The following is an 8,710-nucleotide window of genomic DNA, read 5'->3' as shown; positions in this document are numbered from 1 at the left end:
GCACCAACATTCTTCTCAAAGCTAGAACAAGCTATCCTCAAATTCGTATGGAACCACAAAAGACCCAGAATAGACAAAGTTATATTGAAGAAGAAAACCAAAACAGGAGGCATCGCAATCCCAGACTTTAGCCTCTACTACAAATCTGTCATCATCAAGACAGTATGGTATTGGCACAAAAACAGACACATAGACCAATGGAATAGAATAGAGAACCCAGAACTGGGCCCAGAAATGTATGGCCAATTAATTTTTGACAAAGCAGGAAACAGTATCTGATGGAAAAAAAGACTGCCTTTTTAGCAGGTGGTGCTGGGAGAACTGGACAGCAACATGCAAAAGAATGAAACTAGACCACTTTCTTACATCATGTAACTAAAAAGCTTTTGCCCTGAAAAGGAAACCAATAACAAAAGAGAAAAGCAACCTACTGAAAAAGAAGATATTTGCAAATTATATATCCAATAAGGGGTGAAACTGAAAACACGGAAAGAATTATACAACTCAATATCAACAAAACCCAAATAATCCACTTTAAAATGGGCAAGAACTGAACAGACATTTTTCCAATGGAGACATACAGATGGCCAGCAGACACTTGGAAAGGTGTTCACCATCACTTATCATAGGGAAATCTGAATTAACACTACAATAAGATATCATGTTAAACCTGTCAGATTGGCTAAAATCAAAAAGGCAAGATAAGCAAGTATTGTCCAGAATATGGAGAAAAAGGAACCCTCATGTACTGTTGGTGGAATGTCAGTTGGTGCAGCCACTATGGAAAACAGTATAGAGGTTTCTCAAAACATTAAAAATAAAAGTACCTATGATCCAGTAATTCTGCTATTGGTTATTTTTTTTAAATAATCTATACACACAACGTGGGGCTCAAAGAGTCCCACCTAGGTGGAGAATTGCATACTCTACTGACTGAGCCAGCCAGGCACCACCCCCCTCCCAGCTACTGGATTTTTAACCAAGGAAATCAAAAATGTTTTTTCTAGTTTTTTTTTTAATTTTTTTAATGTTTTATTTATTTTTGATACAGAGAGAGACAGAGTATAAGAGGGGGAGGGGCAGAGAGAGAAGTAGACACAGAATCTGAAGCAGGCTCCAGGCTCTGAGCTAGCTGTCAGCACAGAGCCTGATGCGGGGCTCGAACCCACGAAAGTGAGATCTGACCTAGGCCGAAGTCGGAGGTTTAACCAACTGAGCCACCCAGGCGCCCCTCTAGTTTCTTTTAATAATAATATTTTAAAGTCAGAAAGCAACTACAGACATGATTCAACTAGACAAGTAAATAAAAAAACAAAAGGAGAAAGAGCAAAGACACATCTTTCACTCCACAATATACACAAAGCTCTACTGGTGTTCCCCCATCAATATCCCATGGAAGGCCTACCTTCCCTGGCAATCAAGAGTACTCCATTATTATGCAGGGGAACCTGACTGCATTCAGGTGTGATGATGTCAAACCAAATATGTACTGGCACTGCTGAGTTCAAGGTGTACACTTTTGGCCCTAAATTAAGTGGGGTTAGTGACCCAGCTGTGCTGTATCCCATAGGCAAAGTAGATAGCAAAACCAATCAGCATCCAAACGCCAAATGCCACCCAGGTGCCAGCTGTCATCTGCATCATAAGACAAACATTCACAAAGATGCTCAGTAGTGGGAGAAGAGGCAGAGCAGGGACCTTAAAGGAAAGGGGACTGAAGCTCTGGGGCTGTCTCCAGATGACCCCTGTGATCCCAGAGATGAGCATAAGAAGCAGCACAACCACTGAAATCCACACTGGGTCCCCAGAAAGCAGAACTGGCGACTGGGCCAGCACCAGGCAAAGAAGAATGATCAGCAGAGCAAGCAGTGAAGAACAAACAAAGACAACCCAGCCAGAGAGTGGAGTCGGGGTGGAGCTGCATGGGAAAAGTAGCCCCTGTAGAGTCAGCTGTTCTGCGGCAGTCTCATTCACCTCCTGCACCAATGCTTCATTTTCCTCATTCCTCCTCTCAGGCTGATACCTGACAATGAGAACACAAATTGCCACCAAGGAGTGAGAAATCAGGGACCCAATTGACCCTAGGTCCAAGATATCAGTGGCTCCAATGAATACAGTGAATGCAATAATTCCAACCAGCACAATGGTCATCAAAATACAGATTCCTAAGTAAGATGTAAAGCTAAAGAAATGGAACAGTAGGTGATCCCTTGCCATCTCATATGACACCCGATATATTGGCCGCCATAAGCCCCGAAAGCTGGCAGAAAGAATGCACAGGAATACCAATGTTACAACATAGTAGGCGGGGACCCAGCCAATATGGAGAAATACCTCAGGCAAGGTGCTCCCAGGTTGGAGTTGGTAGTAAGGCATCATAAGTGTAAGTGCTAAAGAGACACCAAAATACACCAAAAAGCAGATGAACAGTGAAATCAAAATGCCCTTGGGGATGGAACGCTGGGGATTCTGGGCATATTCAGTTTTGGTAACAATATAGTCAAAACCAATAAAAGCATAGAAACAGGTAGCTGCTCCATGGAGAATCCCTTCAAAGCCAAAAGGCATAAATCCTCCAGAGCCCAGAGGGCTCAAGGTAGAGGTGCCATTGAGTCCAGCCTTTATGTAGTCCTCTTCTGTGAGCTTCCAGTTGTGCAGGTCCCCCTTAATGAAGCCAGAGATGATGACAAAACTGAGAACCAAAAGTTTCACCAATGTGACCACTTTGGCAGTTGTAGAAGACCAAAATGTCTCATAATACCACAAACTCCTGAATTGCATGAAGAATAGCATAAAACCCAGAACAAAGAATTCTAGGGATTCTCTAAGGACTCGGGGAACGTGCTCTGAGATGCTCTCTTGCAGAGTCTGAGAGAGCCGGTTCCCATGCTGGTTGTCAAAAGTTAACATCCATGTGCTAAACACAATGGTCATACCAGCAACATAGGAGAGGATACAGCTCCAGCCACTGATGAAGGCCCAGAGTTCGCCTATAGTGACATAGATGTAGAGATATCCAAAGCTAGAATGGGGAACCCGGACAGCAAACTCTGCAGAGCACAGCCCAGCGAACATAGAAGAGAGGCCAGCCAACAACGCAAATCACAAAAGAGGGTCCTGCTTGATTGCTGACCACGTCACAAGCCAGGACATACACACCTACACCCACTATGCGGCTCACACCCTTGGCCACTAAATCTAGAGTCTTCAGTGTTCTCCACTGGGATTTCTCAGCCCCTGGTGCCCTCAGAGTGGGTCTGCACAGCAGTTTTTGACCGAATCTATGAAGTGCTTGGCGCAGCATTCTAGCTGGAATCGAAGAGGATCCAGGATGAGAGAGCTGTAGCAAGCCCAGGGAGCAGAGTCTGGGATGAGGTTCAGTGAGGCTGAGTGAAGCCAAGTTGTGTTGGGGCTGCGGAGGTCCGTTACTCAGGCTTCAATGCTGCTGGTTTGTATTTCATCTGCTATGTTACAGCTCTTCTCAATGCCTAAATAAACAATAAATATTTACTAACAATGATGTTCAAGCAACTAATGAAAGTTCACAAAAACAGCTCAGAAGTCCCATGTCACCTGTTGTAGCCCAAGTATCAAAGAAATTGCAACAAAAGACCACAGAATTTCAACTCTCTCCTGAAAAGTGCCAAATATGTTCCAACATTTTCCTTTTTACAAACCACATGACAAAATCCCATTTACATTACTCATATAGCTTCATGGATTAATTAAGCTGTAGGACACAACAGGGCATGAATTTCTTGTGCAACAATTTACACGTGTGATGGTTGGTGGTGCTTGAGCATAAGTTATAACACATTAATTCATGGGTTAGAAGTCCTTTTTGCAATTACAGAACCATTTCTGAAATATCATCCTAGTTTAAAATACAAATATTGGTCCCACTGTCTTAAAACTCTTTACCCCCAAATCAGTACTCAAGGTCAGATGGCCCCATTTCTCCTCATTCTGCATGATCCATTTAGCTGTACTGATGGCAAGGAATGCACAGTCCAAGCCTTCCCTTTACCCACCTAGGCCCACAGGGGGCGCTGTGAGAAGAGAGGATGAGGGGGAAAGAGTCAGGCCTTCAGAACTCCATGCAAGAACTAGAGGAACAGGCTGACTCATGAGGAAACACTGGAGAAATAGGTGCATAAACCAACCAAGTAACCATTACTAAGGAAGAAGATCCAGGAAGGCCATTTTGTGAATTCTGAAATTTAGTAAACTTCACCCAAAGCAACCAGGCAAAACTTACTACAGTTTATATGTGCACAGTTATGAGAGTGTGATAGGTAGGAAGGGAAGAAGTCAGTCACCCACCTCAGTTTCTCACAGCCAAAACAATTCCTTCTGTCTCATCCCTCTCTAGGTTCCAGGAGAGAAGGTGAGCTCACTTCTGCAAACAGTCTCCTCACTGACCACACCTTCTCTATAAACACCTTGGGCCATCTGTGTTGCCAGCATCCGGCCACATGGAGACCCTGCCCTGCTCTGTGAGCTTATATTAAAACACACACATGTAACTCCCTACTAATTTTCCGCTATTGTTATTTTTCAGTCGCTCAAACCATGGTCTTAGTATGCCAAATACATTTTCCTAATGAGAGAATCCTGCATAAGCTTCCTCCTTCCCCCTCCTCTGCTGCTACTATTCAAATGGCCCCCTCCATCAAGTGGAGCAAGACTTTGGGTAAACAATTCACAGCAATGCCCCAGATATGAGTAGCGGAGAACAGAGGAAACAAAAAGATATGCAACCCCTATTTTCCTCTTACTAGGCATTGGTTCTGAGAGACTTTTAGGAAATTTGGTCAGAAATTTTTAAAGACAGTAAGATCAAGTCAAAATTGAAGTATTTTCTACAGATTATCAAAAGGAGTCCTGAGGTTATGGGTCAAAGCTTCTGTTTAGAAATCCATCTAACTAACCATTAGTTCTAATGTTATGATTTACTAACAAACATACAACATAGACAGAGTCAATAATTAACTCATGGAATCTTTCCACACTGTAAATGTCACTGATGTGTTCCCCACCCTCACTCAGGCTTCAAACCCTTCAGCGGTTCCCACTGCCCTTCCTTCATAGTTCTTCCTCCCTTCCTTCATCATCAGACCTGTGCTGATTCCTCCAGCTTCATGTCCTGTGCAGTTCCTGCTCCAGCTGTGAAATTCCACACTCACCAGATTACATGTCTCTAATGCCCTCTTATCCCTTGACTTAGCTAACCACCAGTTTCCTAGAAACCTCCCCTGACCCTTATGTTGCCCTTCCTGTGTGCTCTCACAGCACCCAGCCTTCGGTATATGCCATTCATCATGATGTATCAGATTCCAGCTAGTCTGCCTTTCTCCTCTATCAAAGTGTGAGTTAAATGCTCAGTAAATACTTGAACAAATACACAAACTGAGAATAGAAACCTGAAAGAGAACATAATCCAGACTGTGAGAGACCTGCTTAGTATCCTAACAATACTTATAATCCTGATATAGGAAAAGATATAAATTGTATTACCGTCCTTGTAGAAGGCAAGCAAAATGAAAAGTGTGAAGGAAAACAAACTGATGAAACCTAGATGAACATCTTTCATGGCAAACATAAGGCACCCAAGTTGACAAAGAATTGTCAAATTTTTTGAAGGCATCATGCTCAGGCCCCATAATGTAGGCGGGATGCCCTAAGTCAGAGGTTCTCACTTCGGGGACAGAAGAAGGCATAATGAAGACACAAGGGAACATTTTCAAAGTTCATATCTTCTCCTTTGGATATCTTGTCCACTAGCCCTGTCCTTTCCATGGCTGCTCTAAATGTCCCCAAAGAGAAGAAATTGGCCTCAATTTCAAAGAGAAGAGATTATGAAAGCTTCCTTCATGGAAAGCAGCAGAGTTTAGCTCGTAGGACTAAGGCTCCGCTGGTACACAGTGCAGGTTCAAATTGCAACTCAACCTTATACCGGGTACTCTGGGAATATTAGTTAACCTCCTGGTGCTTTAGTTTCAGTAACAGTCAAATGAGAGTAAAAGTACTTCAATGAATAATTGTGAAGCATAAGAGAAATGATGCCTATAAAGTACTTAGCCCAGTGTCTAGCAAACAATATGTAATTAATATAATCTTCATAAATGATTAATATTGGAATCTGATCTAAATTCTCAAACTTTGAAAATCAGTTAGTCTTTATAAAAGTTCTAGCCCCCAAATCATCCACTAAAATTTGAGCCTGTTAGTTACCATTCTCTCATGAGACAATGAAAACAGTTTTAGTCCATACAGTTTGCCTTTAAATGCTAAGTACCCTGATTGGACACCCTCCTACAAGGTACTAAACACTTGGAGGTTCTAGGCTTACTGGGTTAGTCCAGGCATCAAGAAAATGCAAGCCCCAAATATCATCCTCCTGATCACCATCATAAATAGTTTTGCCTATGCATGTCACATCTTATTCATAGAAGAGTCAGTGCTGGGTACTATTGTGCTACGAGCAATGAACGTTATGCCAGAAATGTTGGATTTGAGCCTTGGTTCTTTCACTTCACTATATAAACCAGGGTAATTTGCTTGATCTCTCTAAGCCTCAGGTTTCCTCAACCACAAGGAACCTTATTTAACTTCCCTATAGGATCAACATCAGAAATCGATGAGAAGATACAGAATATCACCCACTGCTGGAGGGAGTGTAACTGGGGTCACCATCCTGAAGCTCAATGTTAGTGGACTTAAGATGCACACACACTCCCAACCCATAATCCCTCTCTGGTATATACACCCCAGGAAAACTCTTCCCTGAATCTATAAGGAGGCTCAGGTGAGCACGTTCACAAGACTATTTTTGAATGTGGAGCTTGCCAGCCTCTGTTACTGGAGGAATGTACAGGTAAAATGTGCCATGTGTACACAATGAAATATTACACATAAGTCATAAATAAAAAGATAGATTAAGGAAAACTACATGGATAGATTTCAGAAACAATGTTAAGTAGCAGAGGTAGAAGAGGATGAGGTATACAGCACAGTTACATTTATATACATTTAAAAAACAGCCAAACAGTGGTGCATATTTTCTAAGATATGCTTATAGCTGTTAAAAATGTCACGTCACTCTCTGCTAAAATCTTTCACTGGTTTCTCTTTTTATTCAGAGTAGAAGCCAAAGTCTACATTTGCAATGACCTATGAAGTCCTACAGTATTTGTTATTGACCTTCTCCCTGCTCAGCCTGTTTCTCTCTCTTCCCATTCATTTTTCTCTAGCCTCTGAACCATTCTGGCTTCCTCACATACCAGCAAGACCCTACCTCAGGGCCTTTGTACCTTCTGTACCTAGAACTATACCACTTCTAACTCAGCCACATGGTTGCTCACTTCACTGCATTTGGTAAAATAGCACATGTGTAGCACAGTTTTCCTTAATCACCACATATAAAACTTCAAAATGCTCCTGACTATCCACAAAAACTTATCCCTATGGCCTCTGTTCTTTATAGTTCTTGTCACTATTCAAGGTCCTATATGTTTTACTTAATTGGTTATTATTTTCCTCACACCAAGAGATGTAAGTTCCATGAAAGCAGACATTTTTGATTGTTTTACTCTTGGCTGTACTCACCACACTACAACTGTGTATTTGTAGAGTGAAAGAATATATCTAAATACACATATAGAGCATGGATAGGAAGGGCATTTGTTAAATACCTTAAAGCAAGTGGATCCAGTGACAAGGGGAAATGAGAGTAGAGATCAGGATGGAAGGGGTAAAATAAAAGGCTTGCAAAGGGGTGACAGGAAGCAGTGATGCCAACAGTCTATGACTGAAAGAGGGGTTGACTCCACTCTGCACTTCAGATTCAACAAGGAATTACATGAGATAATCTTGTAGGAGTAAGTTGAAGGGTAACTGGATCCTATAATTGTCAGGACATGGAGAACACAGAGAAGGAATACCTGCAAAAAGAGGGTGGAGAACAAGGAAAGATGAAGCACCCCTCCTACAAATTCCCTCTGAACATATTTCCTTTTTCCAATTCCTCTTTCTCCTTCAGCTCCTTCAACTGTCTCTGGAGGATCCTTACTGGATACTAAGAATGCTTGTATCACCTTTCTTCCTCTGGGAAACCATCTCCCAGCCACTCACCTCCCCACAAAGACGTAACAGTGATATTTAAATTTCGTTCAATTACAGAGCCCTCTGAGTTTGGCCACCTCAAAAACAAAATATCCTACACTCTCCCTAAGTCCATCCATGGACTGATTCTCATTTATTCAGCACTGCAGATAAACCAGGAAAAGCACAGAAATCCCTCCATACAACTTGGTTACATGCTGCAGTTGAAAGCAAAGAATAAATAAATATGTAATATGAATATATATTGTTTGGATTTGCATTCCATGATGCAAAGAAAATGGAAGCAAGAAAACATTAGAATGTGCTCAGGGTGGGTCTTGTAATATAAAATAGATGATCCAAGACAGCCTCACCTTCACACTTTGGGCAATGTTTGCCACCATCATCTCCAGAACTTGTTCCTCTTCCTCAGCTGAAACTCTGTGCCCATAAACATAACTCCCCATTCTTCCCTCATGGCAGCCCCTGGTAAACACCATTCTACTTTCTCTCTGTGAATTTGACTACTGTAGGTACCTCATGTAAGTAGAATCACACAAAATTGTGCTTTTGTGACCAGTGCATTTCACTTAGCATAATGTCTTCG

The 8,710-nt window shown here is 42.0% G+C and overlaps 1 pseudogene; it reads right to left on the bottom strand.

Annotated features, from left to right (window-relative positions):
• Positions 1–1,530: 1,530 nt before the first annotated feature.
• On the bottom strand, positions 1,531–3,304 carry LOC115305273 (annotated as a pseudogene).
• Between the last annotated feature and the right edge of the window lie 5,406 nt (positions 3,305–8,710).

This window comes from Suricata suricatta, chromosome 10, assembly GCF_006229205.1.
Source record: "Suricata suricatta isolate VVHF042 chromosome 10, meerkat_22Aug2017_6uvM2_HiC, whole genome shotgun sequence".
Taxonomy (NCBI): domain Eukaryota; kingdom Metazoa; phylum Chordata; class Mammalia; order Carnivora; family Herpestidae; genus Suricata; species Suricata suricatta.
Note: the sequence above shows the minus strand (reverse complement) of the source record. Positions and strands in the feature narration are given on the sequence as shown.